Raw genomic sequence first — 19208 nt, 5'->3', positions numbered from 1 at the left:
AGCACCTAAATATAGCAAATTTGGCCTTCTTTTCAAGACATTTATCCGTTCTCCACAAAATAGGACCATCAAGACCCAAGATAGAGGAGACAAGAGTGCCATAATTTTGTATACATGTCAAATGACTATTGGACTATTTTTTAATCCTTAAATTAACAAACAACTCTTTTCTAGTTGTTTTTAGCCTAATGGTAAGGAACATACTCACATACTTAAATCTAAAACTACTCTCTTGTGTATGAGATTAAGCCAAATCCCACTCACAAAGTAGGCCAAAAGAAGTTCAGAGGACTCTTGAGACCATCAAAGGGGTCAAAGCTTTGAAATTTTTGCAAGGGTAAGTTCTTTGGACTGGGTAGAGAGTCTTTGAGATAGATGGAAGGGAAAACACACCTCAGAAGAACTTAGGCAGAAGAAAATCGCAATTTTTCTCCCATAGAGTGTTAGGATCAAATTTTTCCAATCAATTTTTTTTCCACCTTCTAAAGCAAGACCTGTAGGGAATTACTAGGCCCAAAGATCATTGAAGTTGTGCATGAAGTCCTGTAATTGACTAAATTTGTGTGTACATCAATTGCCAATTTTTTGTAACTCCATCTGTGTTCAAGTTTTTATTGAGCCTTGTATAGGAAGGGAGATTGGTGCAAAAGAGTATTTGGAGTATCGAAGAATGCATAGAGGATCTAAATAATTCTAGGTAGAATGTTGGGTTTGAAATCATTAAATTGTTCATGTTCTTGAGATAAGAGGAGCTTGGTATCGGTCAAGTGTCAGGCTATCAAGAGACCAAGTGAGTAGGGGATCCACGAAAGAGAGTGTCAACCAAGTGAGCCTAGAACCTTTAGCAACTGTGCAGAAGGAAGAGGTCTTTGACACCTCTTTTGAGTCAGCCTTCACTATGCTTATGGAAGAAAAAGCACCTAAACTAAGCTATCATAGTGAGACAAATGGGGAGGGCACCTCACAAAAGCAAAAACTTCTCCTCAGTAAACAATTGTACTAACATTACACTAATGCTAAGGGGGCCATAATCTATGTAGAAATCCAGTATAAGCACTATGTTTGAGAGGACTCGGGAAACCCTGAGTTTCAAGAACAAGTTGATGCTATTGACAATGAAGACCGATGTATCAATGAGAGAGGGTTTGCCTATCTTAGGACGGATAATCCAGACCTTATTGATGCTGTGGGGATGACTGGAACCAAAGATAAAATTTACGAGGGAATCAAGAGACCTCCACTAGAGAAGGACCCAAGAGCTAGATTCATATCCATGAAAGAGCCTGAAAGAGTGCTTGTAGATGATCCTACTATGGGATTGTACAAGTTGAAAGCCAAGGAAGAGGAGAACTATTACTGTTGTCGGTCAAATACATTGCTCGCAGTTGTTAGCGAAGTGAGAACTAAGCCAACAAACAGGATGATTTGAGCTCAAAAGATGATTAATGAAAAATTTGTCAGTGTTAGGCTTACAAACATTGGCTTGTGTACCTCAGCCTTGGAGGTAGTAACTTATCAAAATTACCTCCTACTTTCCAACATGGGTTCAGCTGATCCACATAGTTAATGAGCTACAATCTAGAAGCTTAATTGAGTCCCAAAAAATAATAATTGAGTCTATCAAATGAAATAATAGAAAATGGTGTAGCTTGCCCGTGTTCAGTTGTCAACACTCCCCTCCTCCGTGTCCATGTTGTCCCTAGCATGAGGGGTCTTCATCTTTTTTGGGTCTTTAGACTGATCCCTTGCTTAATGGAATCTTGGTGGCTTAATCATCTTTAAAAATGATTCATATTTGATATTGTTGATGCTCACCATTGGGCAAAAAATCTGTCTGTCGTAAGTGAAGAATCCTGTACAAAATGCTTCTTCAAAAGCTTGCATATGATAACTTGGTAGAAACATCACTCTTTGGTGAAAGTGATGTAGCACTTGTGGTAATGGCTAACTAGACATCAGGTTGTAGGCCAACTTATGGAGCGTGTCACCCATTGACAATAGACTGGAGTCTGTGGCTTTATGCAGCACGAGCACCTCAATGCAGGCTAGCAATGTTTTACATATCTTCCTAAGCATTACACTGGTGAAGTCGGGGGAGTTTAATGGTGCCCATGAGGGTTTTCACCATGTAAGTTCCACTTATTCTCTCTCCTTCCTTGGGTGGTGGAAGATTACGGTAATTTATCCAATTGGGATGTTACTCCAACAGTCTAGAATGATCCTTCTAGGCTCTAACTTTGGGCACATGCCAAAAGGAGACATGATCCCTTACTAATTTTGGTGCCTCAACCATACATACAAGATATGCTGGATACTTGGAGAGCCATCCTCTTTGCCATTTAGATTGTGAGTCCACTATCCTTTTGGAGGCCTCTTGATCTTTGATATCATCGTTGAAGAGTGGTGTTGGCTCCTCTCCCTGGATGTGCTTTTCCATTGACATCACTTCATACTTGAGTAGATGATAGGGAAGGGATTGTTGTATACATTCCTCTGTGATAAAATTTGTGTCAAGATTTTGTACACCCACTGAGTGTAGCATTATCTGTTCCCATTCTATGGAAGCTTTTGCACTCTCTTCGACAGCTTCCTCTATTAGAGTGCAAAAGCAAGCCTCCTCTTTAGTCATTAAAATGTGTTCTTCTTCCTAGATCTACAAACGGAGTTCTAGGGGCTCATGTTGTTGGGAATTGACTCCAAAGTCACTTGGACGTGGATCTGTAGTTTGGCCTCTTTCCCTCTCTACCTCTTGTCGTGGGTCAGCTAGCTGCTGCTGCACCTCTCCATCTTGTTTTGTTGATTCTTTTGCATTATTGAATAGTAGCTCCTACATAATCTCTAATTGATTTTTTAGCTCATCATTCTCATTTTGGAGCTCTTACTATTGTTTCCTTAGTGTTTCTTTGACTTCCAAAGATCCTTTTGCCATGTGAATCCTTTGTCTTGCTTTGTTCTAACCTTAATTCTCTTTGGAGGACTGCAATCTGAGCCTCCAAGGCTTGTACAACCTAGCTATTGATTCATGTGCTTGTTTTAGTTGCCCTTGGGGTCCCTCTGAGACTCTGTATGGTGAGTACTTGGAGCACTCATCTATCCTTTGGCTCAATGATCTCATCTCTAGATGATTCTAGCTCATCTTCCATGTTGTCTTTGTTGCATCCTTCCGTTTGTGACTTTGTTTCTTGCTCTCCTTGCTCTTCTGGATGCTCTTGTAGCTTTCTCTTATTTTTTTGTACTTCTTCAATTGTGAAAGGCTCTAGATTATTTTGTTCTATAATTTTTTTTTGACTCTTCATATGCCTGATGTAGTGGTCAAACTGGTCTTCTAATGGCCTTGAGAAGCTGCCTCCTATCTTCTCTGGGTCTAGCACCCAGAATTCTTCAAAGTCACCTTTCAGAGCTCTCTTAGCCTTGAACTACTCGATCAGTTTCTCAATTCAATCCGCGTTTTTATTGGTGGTTTCTTTTGGTTTTTGCTCTTTGGTCATTGCAGCTTTTCCTTTCTTCTTTGGTGACTCCTCCACTGTATCTTCCTGCACAGTCTTGAGCTTTCACTTGATCCGCGTAGAGACAATTGGTGCTCCAACTCCAAGGGGTTCTTCTTTTATATCCTCTTTTAGTCACAACCACTTGTTCTATGTGGGTGGATTTGGACATTGTAGCTTCATATGCAATCTATTTAAAAATTTCTGCACCACCGATGTATTTCGGCTTGTCCGTCCCCAAGCTCACTACCTACTCATGTATGTAATGGGCGTATTTCATGTCTTTTGGTATATTGTTTCCTAGTGCCCAAGTAATTGTGGTGGCAATGGCATGTGGTGGGGTTGTGTACTTTTGCGGCCGCTTGTTGTAGAAATGAAAGAATTGGTTGTACAACTTGCAGATCCTATTTGCTCTTGGATCCACTAGGTCTTCAAAGGTGGGATTGGTCTTCTTTTGAGAATAAACTTTCACTTTGTTTCTTCTTTCATGAATAGAGCTACAGTTGTTGTATAGTCCCAAGGCATCAATAGTGATTTGAGGTGTTATGATGATGACTTCTTTGATTTCCCCTTCAAGTGTGGTGAGAGTTGCCTTGCCGTCTTTCTTGATGGTGGTTGTCAACTCATAAACTCTTTGGAGATCAAAACTAGCTGGCTCTGATGTGAAGAATCCATGCAGGTTCACTCTTTCTAGGTGGTTGAGAATGCCCTCTTTAATGGAATACTCACTTAAATCTTGTGGAATCATTGGCACCTCCACTGTATTGCCATGTGGGTCTTTGAATGTTCCTTGCTATAGCCTTATGCCTTCTGCTTCTAATGTGGTTTCGTCCATCCAAGCTTTAGTAGGCTTTAGTGTTTCATTTGGGATGATAAAAGGCTCTTCTGCTGCCATGATATCCTTTAGGGTACACCTTTTCCTCTTTAGTGACTTGCATGCTTCCATTGATCTTGCGTGCACTCCAAGTGCAAAAGTTAGCATTGTTTCTAAAATTTGGCATTTTCTTTGTTTTTAGCTATCCAAATGACTTCAAAATTGAACCATATGCTAATTAGGGCCTAAGGGTGCTTTGTAAGCTGACAAAAGTGCATTTTGAGTGAAAATTTATGTTGTGAGACATCATACATGTATGATGTTCAAGTGCTCAAAATGAGGTGGTTTTTCATATGTGCATATCTCATAGCATGTACATTATGGGTATATGCCGCAATTTCAATTTGGATGTCATTTGGGCAAGCTATGACCACTATGCTCCTTTCAAGATTTGAATTTGGATTTTGGCTAAGTCTTTAGCAAGTGAGGTTCAAATGGGATGAAACTTGTTAGATTCTCTCACAATCATGTAATGAACTCTTAGAATAGGTCAAGTTAGCTCTCAAGTTCATCTTTAGGCTATGGAGACATCATACACGTATGAAGTCTACTTTGTCAAAAGGGGCTCAAACTTGTACCAGAGCTAAGTTTTAACTTGCAATGGCATAGATTCATGTGGTATCAGACAGTGATTCGGAAATGTTTTCAAGTGCTTGAAGCCAAAAATCAAATATAGAACTTCTGAGTTTTGAAACTTGGGTTTGGATGGGTATAAAGAGTTGAAACTTGATGGAACTTGAGTTGTGAGCTAAGAATGATGTGATAAAGGCATTGGAAGTGAACAATTCCCCCAAAGGCCTCTGGAGACATCATACGCGTATGATGTCACTTTTGAGAATTTTGGCACAAATTTGACATATAGGATGCCCAAGTGATGGGTAACTCTCTGATCATCTCAGATTTTGATTTAGAGCTGGATTCATGTGGTTGGGGCCATAGATTGTGTCTTAGGCCAAAATGTTTTCATTTTGGGGTCCAAGTGGTCACAAACTTGCTCAAACTAGTCCAAATTAAACATATGGCTTTTATACTATGTGGTGAACATGCTTATGATGAAAAATGTTGAGTTTGACATACGTATGAGTGAATAGACATCATATGTGTATGATGTTTGCTGAATCAATGCAAAATTTCTTGAAACTTATGGGATAAGATGGCCATAGCATTTTCATGGTGTGTATAGCCTCAGATTTGAAATTGAGCTTGAAAATGGATGTCAAAAGCCATGAATGGCGTTTGTACGTGTAGATTTCCACCTTGTGGATAAATATAGGTCAAGTGATATCCAAATGTGATGAAAATTTATTGGCAAGCTAATAATGATGTGGTAAAAGTGTTGGGGTTGTCAAAAACACGGTAGCATGTCAATTCAAGAGGTCTAGACATCATACATGTATGATGTCTAGGTTGGCTTTTTTGGCTCAAACTTGGTGTATAGCTTGCTTATCATGTATACATTACTTTGATGTGTGCAACTATGAATTTGGACAAGTGTTCATGTGCCCAAGGCCATAGGAGGTGTTTCAGACACTTCAATTTGAAAAATGGGGCGTATAATGACCAATATATGTCCAAACATACCCAAATGTGATGTAGAGTCTATATATGACATGATAATGAATTTTGGATACTCAAAATGCGAACAGAACCTCTCCATGCCAGGTTTAAACATCACACGTGTATTATGTTTTTTCTTGTACACTTGACATGTGAGCATGGGGATAAGATGTATATTCTATGTGCATGCTTTGTGTAAATTTTCTCTGATTTTGGAGCATTTTTCCAATGGATAAGTCCATATTTGGTCCAAGGACTCCAACTTAGCGGTTTTTGGCTAAATGGTGGCTTGATGTGGCCCATTTTGCATGAGACTTGGTAGGTGAGCTATATGATGCATGGTGAAGAGACTCGTGTGGAAAAAGTAACAATAGCATGTATAAATGTGCCAGCCAAACATCATATGCGTCTGATGTCAAAAAATACAAAAATTAGGTTCTCATGCATGGGGAGATGTGTGCTAGTGCCCTAAGCCCTAATTGCTAGTTTTCAACTTAAAAGGTTAGATATTTACCATAAAAACTTCCTCTTTGGCATTTCAGGTTCTGAAATGGATTTTCGCCTTTGGAGATGACTTTCCACGATGATTCTTCTTCAGCTTGATCACCCAAGCTTGTAGATGAAATAGGGCACCTTTCAAAGGCTTTGGTGGAGAATTTGGCCTTACAAATACCATTTTGATGATTTGTCACTCAAATTGCATCTTTTTGTGAGGAGATAGCTGTGATGAGTTTTTGTGATGTTTGACCATATGTTTTGGTTGTGATGGTAATGTTGATGATGCCCATTAAGTTTTGTGGAAAACGGACGCACCATTTGGACGTGAGAGCTAAATGACGCTTTGTGTGTTTGAAGACTAGCTCAATGTTTTGGTCCATTTTTGGTAGTTTGACCATGGAGGAAATTACTTGGGCTTGTAGTTAACTTCAAGGAGCGCCTACTCAAGAAGTTTGGTGCCAATCTAACGATTTGTTTCAGATTGACTTCTGCAGGCTCCTAGAAGTTAGGGTTTTTCTAGATGACTTAAATCAGCATAGGAGGATATAGACGTGCTCATCTAGCATAGGGTTAACCCCCTATCAAGTCTTGTAGCTATTGGGTTAGTGGTTGTTGAGTTACGATGTCGTTTCGATCTCTTCCCCTCGATGTCTTATTGCCGCTTTCGTAGGTTTTTTGCGTTGAAGTTAGTATATAACAATAAGATTACATGGTACTGAGCCTACCTCTCATTTTTGGTGCCGGTTGGTATCTCGTGTGCATCGTACGAATTGGTAGAAGGATTGCATGCTCTAGGTGTCTCAAGCTCCCTCTAACTGTGAATAGTGAAAATGAGGTAGTAAGTGGATCCCAAAATATCTTATATCGGGGGTCCCCTGGGACACTTGCCACAAAATTTAACATGTGCTCTTATCTCATCATGAACTACATTTTAGGCTCAAAAATCTCTCCATTTGGACTTTGTTTGTCCCATTTTCAAAAAATCTGCCATTTCGTTCAAAAACTGGCCGGATCGGGCTCTTCCCATCTCTTTTCATAATTGCACCCAGAATTTTCCATATGTTGCCCATGGCTTACTGATCACTCTTGTATTTTTCTTCTCTCATTCCATCTCTATCTCACTTGGTTTTTCTATTTTTCTTTGTTTTCTCTGGATTGTTAAAAAAAATAAAAGAAAAATACTAAATTAATTAAGAGATTACCAATGAATCAAAATAAATAAAAAACAACACAATAAACCACTATGTACAATCATTTGCAATATTTTTGTTTGGATTGCTCCGTTTTTCTCATTTTTATGCATAAAAATTGTTATTTTTACATATATACACACACCTAGAGGCTCATTTCTAGTGTTTGAGCTCATGTTTGTGTATAATCACATTAGATAAGGGAACATATACTTGGGTTCACCAAAAAAAATTGCAATCAAATGCTAAAAAACCCAAAACATAGAAAGCAATGCCTTTCAGTACTTTCTAAGTCTGTCGGGTTCGCATTGGGAATGCCTCTCCCCTCCTAGTCGAAGTCCTCTGTGACAACGGTGTATCGCCCTAGGTTATGTGTTGTGCATGGGTATCAATATGTGCTAATGCAAGCCATCTAATGCGGCCTTATATGCATACGCGGTTAATGCATGGGAAAAATTAATGTTGTGCAAGAGGAGGGTATAAGCAATCTTCTTATTGACCTTTGATGTTGAGTTTTCCTGTTTAGTGAGTACCAATAGGAGTGCAATGAAATAATAATGATTCTAATTGTGTTTCTCGTTGTTTTATTGACAATGGTTGCTTTGTTACTTTTGGTTTGTGTTGCTGCTTGTGATGACATTCTTGTTTGAACCCAAGATTCACATTTGTTGTTTGTGTTGGCCTTTGTTTAAGTATCCATGGTGTTTTTGAAGTTGGCTCTGATTTCTTGGGTACCCAATCTGCTTCACATTTTGTCTTTGGGAACATGGATTTAGTGTTGGTGGCTGGACTTTAGGGGTTTGTATTGAAGAAAGTTCCTTGTTCTATCGATTTGAAATCTAGATTTTCACGTGATTACCTTGTGCAACAATAAACTTCTTGGCACCTAGACCTGATTACTGTTGGGTTTGTTTTCAGGGTTTACCATTTGTCTTTGTTGAGGTAGATTGAAGATTGTTTTGTTGTAATTATGCAACCTCTGCCTTCTTAACCCATACTTGCTTAGGTGTTGTTTATGAATGCAGTGGTGGATGTTGCCTTGTGTGTTTTTCGGATAGACCCCTTGGACCATTCTTGGTGCTTAGCTTTGCCGTAGTTACCTCCTTTGTTTTTCTCTTTGGAATCCATTGTTGATATGTCGTAGGGAAGGGGTTTTTTTCCTTAGCTTTTAAGTTTGTTACCAATGGTTTGTTGTGTTGTTTCACCGCAAATGGAGCCACTTGGTTTTCTTTTGCATGCTGAATGTTGACAATATCAGAGCTCCAGTGAATCTGTACATTGTACTTTCTCTACCATGGCTAACCGAGCAATAATGAATGATGCGTTGTCTTATCTTCTACCACATAAAACTTATGCGGATAGTAGATAGAGATATTGATTACTTTGCACATGTATCACCGTCCATCCCATTGCCTTGATTGAATGCTCTGAATAACTTTGAATGTCCTGTTGTGTTGGTTGAAGCTCTTCCTCATATAGGTTGTAGGAAATAAGATTCCCTTGAGCTCCAAAATCTAGGATTGCATTGGCCTCCACTTGAATACCTCCAAGCTTGTTTTTTATTGTTGGATCCACCGTATGCTCCTCTTCAGAATCTGTCACTTTGATTACATTGACCCGTAGTGGTTGTGCTTGCTGTTGTTGTTGTTATAGAAGCTTCCATTTTGCCATGTGCTCCTTGGCCTCGGGGAGTTCACTATGTCATATTAATGTATAATGTGAGTTTGAAAGGAGGGGTTTTAAAACACAAAAATTTTAGGCAATTTAACAGCGATACATTAAAATAAGGGGTCTTTATATTCAATTCTGGAAAAAAAATCTATAATAACAGGTGATTTTATTCATTTAAACATGTTAAAAGAGGGGTTTTTTTAATATCCCGCGAATGCACGTTATATAGGGGGTACTGAATGGTGGACCCCTTGAGTCCTTGGCTTTGTCTTGAGCTTCTTTGACTATGTGCTGCTTTTCTTGAGATTGTTCCTTTTTTTGCATGGATTTGTTGAAGCATGTCTTGGGTTACTGGTAAATGATATTTTTTAAGTTGACAACCACTATTCCATTTAGACATTTCCTCACCATCCAATGTAGCAAGTCTGACAACCCTTCTTGGTGATAAATCTTTGATCACAAAGGGTCCCATCCCTTGCTTTTTGAGTTTTTTAGAATTTTGTTTCAATGTATACACTAGGACGTAGTCTCCTATTTTAAATGCTATTTCTGTCAAGACAGTGCATAGAGTCTTATTGGTAGCTTTAGCCTATCCATTAGCCTGTGGATGGTAGGAGTAGAGTTCCTATGAACTACCATGCATTTGTCTAAAAGATTTTCAATAACTTCCTTCATAAAATGTGTGCCATGATCATTGAAAATTTCTATGGGTAGACCATATCTAACAAAGATATTATCATATAGAGATTGTGCGATGGTCCTTCCATCTGCTTTTTGTGTGGCCTTAGCTTCATCCAGATAGTCTGTAGCCACAATGATATATTGGGCATGAGTTCTATAAGCGGGGGGTGAATTTGGTCCAACAAAATCTACACCCCACTTAGAAAATGCTCCCATCATTGGCCTTAAGGGAATCTTATCTCTCCTTATTGGCACTTTGGTACGCTAGCAAGAATCACAACTCTTAACATATTTGCGTCCATGTGTGATATAGGCCACCATATTCCAGTGATTAAGACAATTTTTGCCATATTATCCCTTGAAAAATGGCCTCCAATGAGTCCTTCATGTGCCTGTTTTAGGACTGACAAATACATGCTTTTGGTTGCACATATCCTAAGGTCATTGTCCTTTCCTCTCTTATATAGTTTATCAATTAGTGCAAAATATCAAACCTCTATTTCTATGGCCCTTTTCCGTGCTCTAGAGGTGTTTTTAGGAAACCTCCTCGTTCTCAGATAGTCAATTATATATTGGCTCCATTTTGTTGCAATTGTTACCTAAAATAGTGTTGCATGTTCTAGCAGTGGTTTAGACCTGCAAGTTGCACAATTAGTAATGTACATATGAACATCAATGCACATATTTGGCCAATAATCTCCTAGCTATTTCAAGTGCTAATTCGTTTTTGTTTGCGAGCAATGAAATGCTAAGTCCTAACTATGTACTTCCAAAAGATAGTAGTTGTACTCCTCTGGACTTATGCATAATCATAAAATGTTGTTTAAGCCTAAATGATACAAATGTCCACCAAGTAATTGAAAATACCTTGATTGTTGAACCATTTTTCTTTTACTTTCTTGCCCCATTCTATTGAACTCACCTCCATAGGATAGTAAGCTGACTATCTCCTAAGACCATTTTGGTATCATTTTAACGTTAAAAAGATATGCATTAGGGATGTCATTGTCTACCCCTTGTGGAGCTTCTTTGTTTGGCAATTGGGAAAGGGTTCCACTTGCTTGTAGATGCATCTTCCCTTTTTTAACCACAATAGTAAAATCAAACTCTAGCAATATGATAAACCATTGTACAATTCTTTTGGTATTGCAGGGTTTGTTTACGAGGTATAAGAGAGCTTGATGATCAGTGAAAAACACAATCTTTTTTGCAAGGAGATAATGCCAAAATTTCTTAACAGCATATATCATTCCTAGCCCTTCTCTCTTCATGTTTGTGTAGCTCTTTTTAGCACTATTAATCTGTTTGCTTGCATAGCAAACAGGGAAATCCATATTTCCTTCTCCTGGTTGTGCCAAGATGCATCCAATAGCAAATTCCAAAGCATCAATATGAACACGAAAGATCTTCTCGAAATCTGGTGCTTTCCATATTGGAGTGGATATGAGTTCTTTCTTTGATTTTTGAAATGATTCCTCACACTCATTTGTCCACACAAACGGTACTATAAGTTTGCACAAGGGTTGGGTAATGAACACATACATGTGTATAAACCTCCTGTAATAACCACAGTGTTCCATAAATCATTGTACTTGCTTTGTGTTGTTTGGTCTAGGCATTTCTACAATTCCTTTTATCTTGTCTAAATCGGTAGATATCCCATTCTTTTAGACAATATGTCCCAAGATTTTTCCTTGTCTAACTATAAATACGCACAGATCATATAAGTCCTGCACTTCTCGAATACTTGTCTGAGGTGCTCTATATATTCATCTCACACATAAGTCATCCATGTAGATTTCCAAGAATATCCTCAAGTATTTTTTAAAGGCATGTGCCATCAGTCTCTGAAAGGTTGCTAGGGCATTAGTCAAGCCAAAAGGCATCACCCTATACATGTATATTCCCCATTTCGTGGCAAAATTCTATCTTGTAATGATCTTTAGGAGCAATTGAAAGTTGTTATATCTTTAGAACTCATCTAAGAAGGATTATGACCGCTTACCTACTACTCGTTCTAGGGTATGGTTAGTAATAGATAAAGGATAATAATCCCTAATTGTGACAACATTAACCTTCTTTAAATTTACACACACTCGTAGTTTACCATTATTCTTAGGAACTACCATAATGGGAGAGACCAAGTCAGTGTGCTCTATCTCGTAGATAAACTCAACCTCCTTTAATTTATCAATCTTCTCCTTTATGTGCTTAGAAAACATATCATTGTACGTGTGAGGTCTCTGTCAGCTAGGCTTTGCATCGGGTTTTAAAGGGATCAGGTGTTGGCATATCATAGGATCTACTCCTTTCAGGTCTTTATATGACCGAGCAAACACGTCCTTGTACTCCTTGAGAAGACTTATGAGCTTCTCCTCCTCTTCTAGATTTAGATCCATTGCTATGTAGGTTGATTGTGACTCTTCTCTGGGTCCTGCCAAGGCTATCTTCTTTGCATCCTCAGGCCCATCATAGGACTCCTTGTCCTTTTGCTCTCATAGAGGTTGCGTCATGACTACCTTTCGATCTTGGATAGTGAACTTTCTATAGTAGAATGACACACTCATTTTGTCCTCATTTTTCTCGTCTTCTCCTTCCCCACTTTCTACTTCTGTTGTCCATACTTCCCTAAGAGTTTGATAAACTCTTTGTACTTGTTTGTTCTCTCCACCTTGGTCCATTTAGTTTCTCCAAACTCATTTAATCTTGGTTCTTTTATTTATTGGGTTTTGTTTCAGATTTCAACTTTTTGGTTTGTTTTCTCAGGTCTGTTATGCTCTCTTATGTTTTAGATCTTGAACTTTAGAGAAACTTTTGATTATCTTGTCCTTGATAAGATCTTGAACTTTAGAGAAAGTTCTGATTATCTTGTCCTTGATACAATCTTTAGCCTTTACAAGCATCAAAAACTGTGTTTTATCCCTTATTCTAGGCATAGCATTCTCTCTTGGTTTGTTTTCAACTCTCTTTTTCTTGTAGCACTCTGGAATGTCTAAGTTATTGATTTGGGAAATTGTAAAACCAGACATCTTCTATAGTTTCTTTTTGTTCACTTGTATTGTTAGAGCATTCATAATCTACGTCATCTACTCTCTCAAAATGCTCTAAGGATTCATAAAATGTCTCCTCTTCTTTGGCACTCACCAGTTGATCATCTCCTGGTTGTTTTGCAGCTAATCTCTCATCATTCACATTTACTATGTTGACCATATAGTATGGAACCACATCATAACCATCCCCGTCACAAAATTTTTTGTGGAGCCATCCAAAATAGCACACACATCTAGGGTTGCTAGAATATAAGTCCATCCCAATGGCTCTAGAGTTTCTTCAGGAAAAGGTTCAAGGATGTATTCCTTATCTTCAATAGATCTTTTCAGAATACATTCTTCTTGTTTCAAACTCCCACAATGTGATGCACCACACATCCAATTGCTCTTCGGCTTGCCTAACCAAGCTGGAAGCTCTGATCCTGCTAGTGTAGCTGGATCAAACTCCTACACACTGGAGTTTGGTTCACATCTTTGTAACTATGGTCTTTAAGGTTTATGTACATCGTGGTTTCCAGGTGTCTGAGGTATATGTGATCATATCGCCAATCTTGAACCATCTTTAATTGTCGCACGAGTGGCTATCCAAGTATGATGTCGTATCTGTTCCTCTTGCCAAATTCCACTATAGCAAAGGTATGGGCATACTCAATGCTGCAAGAAGTAACGATCACTTTCTCTAGAATCCCTAGGGGTTTCTCTGCGTACCCTTCTGCTAGTTGCAATTTCATGTAGCCCTCAAGGCAAGTTTTCCCCATTTTTTCCAAATTTACTTGGTGGAAATAGCAACACCATCTCCACTATCAAGAATTGCCATGGTTGCCACACTTTGGAATTCTACTGGAAGAGTAGTATCTTCTTCACTCTCGCGATACTTTCCAACCTTTTTTAATGGTACATGTCTTGTTTTCAATTGAGGTTTTTTCAGTTCTTGGATCCCTTCTTGAATCTACGAGGTTGGATATTTTATCCAAACTTCTCCAAGAACTTTTCAATAGTCACCTACATGTTTGGTTTTATTTGGAGAAGCTCTGCTAGCATAATAGTGCAAGTCACAAGCATAGACAATATGTCTATCAATCCTTTAGTGTCCATAGACTTTCTTCACAAGAGTCTTTGTGATGGCACCACCTTCACATCAGACTTTGCTTCATACTCTCCCATGTAAGAGGGTAAGGTTCTCAAAGATTGAGGTTGACTCTCTAAAGATTGTACTAATCCTCTAGCCCCCGAATATGAGCGAATATCAAGATCTACTTGAGATTTTTCCTCAAACTCCTCAATAAGTGAAAGAAATACATCCCTATCCTTGTTGGTTTGGTTAACTCCCTGGCTCAACCCATTCGCCTTGTTTGCTTCTCATATCTGTCTCCAAAGCTCATCTAAGCATTTATACTCTCTGTAGGCCTCTGGTATCATAAAATGGAAGCCCTCACATACCTCATATGTGGTATTGATCACTCTCCTTGGATTTTCTAATTTAGCTATGGGATTCTTGATTGTTTCTTTAGTTTCATGCCTCGGTGGATTATCAGTGTTGGAGTTGGAAGTTTTATCCAACTCTTTGGCTTGCTTGCCGCCGGTGGCTCTAGTAAAGCTTGCATGGTTTGGATCATTTTTTGACACATATCCAACAATGCGACTCATGGATTTTCTAAGATGATACAACTCTTTGGCTTCAGACTTGAATATTCTATTCTCATCAACTTGTCAAGGTAGTAGGCCCATAATCAATGGTCCTATTGCGACTCATTGAGTACGTTGCCTGGGTTAGGGCCGACACACACATACACACACTTGTCACTTTTATCTATGGCTTACTGTTTTGAGAATGGATACTTGCTGATATTTAACACTACATGGATGGTAGGTATAATTTACAAGGTTTTAAGTAGGACATGGATAATAATTGATAGGTTTGTTGATACCTCTAATACTATTTGTGGGATGGTTTTCTAACCTCACTCCTATCTTATTGCAGACACAACAAGAACCAAAAACATAATTGTCAATACATGGAAGGCAGCTGACTCGACTAGTGCATAGAGGCTACAAGAGGGTGTCAATATCTTGGAAAACAATATACAACTTGCATCTAACTCAAGCTACAGTCAAATGACCTAAGTCATCAAAAGCTAGTCGCAAATCGACAAACAAAACATGACCATTACTGCATCAAATGACATCCAATTGGTATGAAACTTCTAGGACAAGTATATAAGACCTAAGCACGCATGCTTATGGTCTCAAATTTCACTTTTTTGATGAAGTGCAAAAATCACGATTATCAACAGTAGTGAGTTTTTGACCTAGTCGTTTTTGACCTCGAATGCATCTAAATGCTTAGCAATGATGCCCCAATACCCAACCTATGCTTACTTTGTTATTTCCTATCTTAAATTCCTACTTATGATGAAAGTAGGCTGTGGGTTGGGGATGCCAAAAGCTATAGTTTAGCATGATATGTTTATGTCAATAGGTAGAGATCTTACCTACCGTTGCAATGCAATAGAATGCACTGCAATCTGACAACCGAGAAGGGAGTAGGAAGCATGAGAAGGAGATAAGTGAGCGCCATTAGCTCACGCTGTGTTTTCTATTATCCAAAACTTGAAAATAACTTACAAGGTTTGGCTTTTAAACCTTAGCCAAGGTTTCTTTGGTCAAAAACTAATAATCTGGGAGCTTTAACTAAGGTTAAGTTGATACAATCTGGAAGCTTATAGCCCCAACTCATTGATTACAATATCCACCTGGAAAATAGGAGTTACAATATTCTCTATTTATCAAAAGAGTAAGTGCTTTTACTATAAACCTCCCGAAAATGTTACATGGGTTATCTTGCTGCTCATATTCCCCCCCTTCTTGACTATGTCGTCAATTTACACAGTTTCATGGGCTGAAATATTCTTCAAGTTGATGGCTGGTGAGGCGGTCTTTAAGTGCATGCAGAGATTTCTCATATCTGATGCGTCTTTCTTTGTCTCGGACTTGCAAAAACTGAATAGTGACTTTTTTTTAAGTTTGATGGAAGAATAGCCAACAAACCTTGATGTCAGATTGTTGATCATTGGCCCAAAAATCTTTGTTCGCCATGTGAAGAATCCATTATAAAAAGTCTCTTCGAATGCCAACAAATTGCTTGATGGTAGGAACATGCATTTGGCGTAGAAGTTGTAGAGGACTTCTTTTGAGGGCTGTCCACTCAAATCATAGCTTAAGCCTTTGTTATCTTCTAAGAAAGACATCCAAGGGACTTCTGCTTGCTCAGGCTCATGGAAAGCTTGAATACATGTAAGCAACATTCTGCAGATTTTATAGAGCATTGCACATCAGAGGTTAGGGAGGCTTTTGAAGACGTTCATGGTGCCCATTAGGGTTTTCACCATGTATTCCTTAGTTGCTAGTTTTTGCTTTGGAGATGATAGTCTTGGGTAATTGAGCCAAGTTGGCCTCTTCTTCTTTAAGGCTTTGTGTGCATGCCATGTTCTTACCCTTGGTACAAGACAAAATGTCAGATGTTTTTGTATGGTGCCAGGTGCTCTTGTAAACAAAATGAGGTACCTTGAGTTCTTGCTGAGCTAGTTCTTTCTCCATTTGGGGTGGAGAGCATCTGAACCTTCTTCTTGCATATCCTTGTAAAGTCTTTCTTTGACTTGCAGTAGCTCCACCTTTATTAAAGGGTAGGGCAACGAGTGCTAATGCCATTGAGCATTGATTTGGTTGGGAGTGAGCTGGGTTACATTCACTAAGTAGAGAACTCTCAACGCCTAATCCATGGCCGCTTCCCATTCAGCATCGACCTCATGGACAATTTGTTCTTTTAGTGCATCTTCTTCAGCTTTAGAAAGATGGACCATTGGCACTTGATCTTCTTCAGTAATTGATATGTGGAATTCAGAATCTCTAGCTCTACCCTTCTGTTGGTTGTGTTTCCATATCTGCAAAGGAGACTGATGGTATGTCTATAATTGGTTGTTTAGAGGTTCTTGGCTCCTGTTGAGCTTCCATATGCCCTTCTCTCAGCAACTAGTTGGATTTCTTTATTCCTCTATCTCCTTGAGCAACCACTCTTCCCTTTGTACTTGCATTAAGGACAGGTCTTTTCCTTGTTCCTGTTTGAGCTTCAACTCAAGCTCTAGGTCCTTTTTTCTCTTTTCCAAAGTCTTGTAGACTTCACCTATCCCCTTGAGTGAAGCTACGAGTGGGTTTTTCCTGATCTGCCTTAAGAATGTCACTTGGTCATTGATTCTTTGCTCAAAGTATTGTAATCAGGTAGTGGATACATCTAATTACACTTGGATCTTTTGGACTGATTGAGTAGTAATTAAAAGTTTGTTTGTCACTTCTGTCAGTTGTTGTCCTTGCTTTTGCATGCATCTGACAGCTTCATGAGGAGCTCCCCTAAATCCTTCATCTCTTTTTGTTGCCTTTACTTGACAGTTTGGTTTCTTTTTGCTTCACTTTTTAGTTCTTTGATCTGTCCTTGGAGATCTTCAATGATGTTTATTTTGTCCTCGAGCTCACCTTGTAGAGCATCTATTACCTGTTCTAACTCTTTAGCTTTGGCACTACGGCTCAGAGCTACTGTTTGCATCTTCTCTGTCATCATCTGCATTTGCTTTGCATACTCATTAACTAGATGATAACTTCGTCTGTCGTTTCCCATTCTTCAGGTTCTACCTGAGGCTGCTTAGAAGTTCCAATAGATTCGGCTTCTGGCTCTTTCGATGGTGCAACAGATTTTGCTTGTGGCTTCGTAGATGCTTCAACTGATTCTTCTTTAGGCTTTGTAGCTGATTCAGCTGATTCTAGTTGTGTTGTTGTAGAAGGTCCAGCTTCACCTTTGTCACTTTCTTTAGGTTGTTCATAACTGGCTTCCTCTTCTTGTTTCTCTTTTCTTGTAGCTTTCTCACCTTCATTGGATTTGCCAGTAGGTGAAGGGCTTGGACTTTGGGATGGTCTTCTTCTTTCGTAGTGGGTGAAGTGGGTCTTGGAGACATCTCTCCTTCTTTATGATGTGGTTCAGGTTGTTCTGCAGATTTTACTTGCCTTTGTTGTGTAGCCAATTCTTCTCTTGCTTTCCTTTGTGCTTTTAGAGCCTCTTGTATCTTCAAGGATTTGGCTTCTGCATACAGTCGTTCAAGAAAATCCTTCGGATCTTCTGGGACTTTCTTTGCAGGGTTCTTGGTCCTTGGACCCTTAATCTCCCCCAAAATCCATGATTCCAAGTTTTGTACTGCAGCTTGGTGGCTTCTTTCATAAGCCTCTTTTTCTCTTTCGAATCTTGCTTTTTGCTGCTGCTGTTCATCTTGATGTGTTGCCACTTCTTTCTTCTTCAATTCTTCTCTCCTTGCCCTCTTTTCTTCATTGTCAGATCTTTCACTGTTGTGGGCTTTAGGCAATCTTTTTGCTGAATCTTCATCTAATTTATATATTCTTTTCTTCTTTGATGTAGTGGTTCGTGGAGAGGGTTGAGCTGAGACTATCCACATATTCTGATTTGGGGCTGGTGGCAAGTTATCGGCCATTCTAATAGCATGGTATATGATTCTTGTTAGAAATTTTGGAGCACCCAAATATGTTACTTTTCCTTCCTTCTTTGTGCTCTTAAGTATTGTAAGCACGTATTGTGCCTGATCTATTGCCTGCCTTGTTGTTGACTTCAACACTTGTGTGAAAGTGGTTGCAACTGCATGATTCAGAGTAGTGTATCTTGGCGTTCTCTTGAGAGGAAGTGGAAGTGCTGGTGATAAAGACGGGCAGGATCCTCCATTTGCTTCAGTATTAGGTCGGAGAAGGTGGCGGAAGTTGTATCCTTGGTCAAAGTACCTGCTGTCTTCTTATCCCTGGCCCTCATTGTCATACCTTTCATTGGCAGCTTTAGTGCCTCAGCCACTACTATGTCCTTGTTGATAACCATTTCACTTTCTTGCCTTGCTGATCCGTGATCTGAGCAGATCTCCTCTTTGATAGTTGATAATAGTCCATAGGCCCGCTAGAAATCTACTCCACATGGCTCTTGGTCATAGAATCCTCAAAGTCCCAGTCTTATGTTGGCTTCTTTAGTGTCTGGCCTTGCGGCTACATCATAAACTTCCTTGGGTAGCACTTGTAACTCTACCTGGTGTCCATCTTCACTCTTGAACCTACCGGTGAAGACTATAGTGTTGTTTTCTTCAAGCTATTCTTTGGATAGGTA

The 19208-nt window shown here is 39.1% G+C and overlaps 1 pseudogene; it reads right to left on the bottom strand.

Moving 5' to 3' along the window:
* The window catches only part of LOC147452181 (uncharacterized), a 58071-nt pseudogene extending 39142 nt beyond the window's left edge, over positions 1-18929 (bottom strand).
* Positions 18930-19208: the final 279 nt, after the last annotated feature.

The sequence above is a fragment of the Adiantum capillus-veneris genome, chromosome 8 (genome assembly GCF_014529385.1).
Source record: "Adiantum capillus-veneris isolate H3 chromosome 8, ASM1452938v2, whole genome shotgun sequence".
NCBI lineage: Eukaryota > Viridiplantae > Streptophyta > Polypodiopsida > Polypodiales > Pteridaceae > Adiantum > Adiantum capillus-veneris.
The sequence above is the reverse complement of the archived record's forward strand: the minus strand, read 5'-3'. Positions and strand labels throughout refer to the sequence as shown.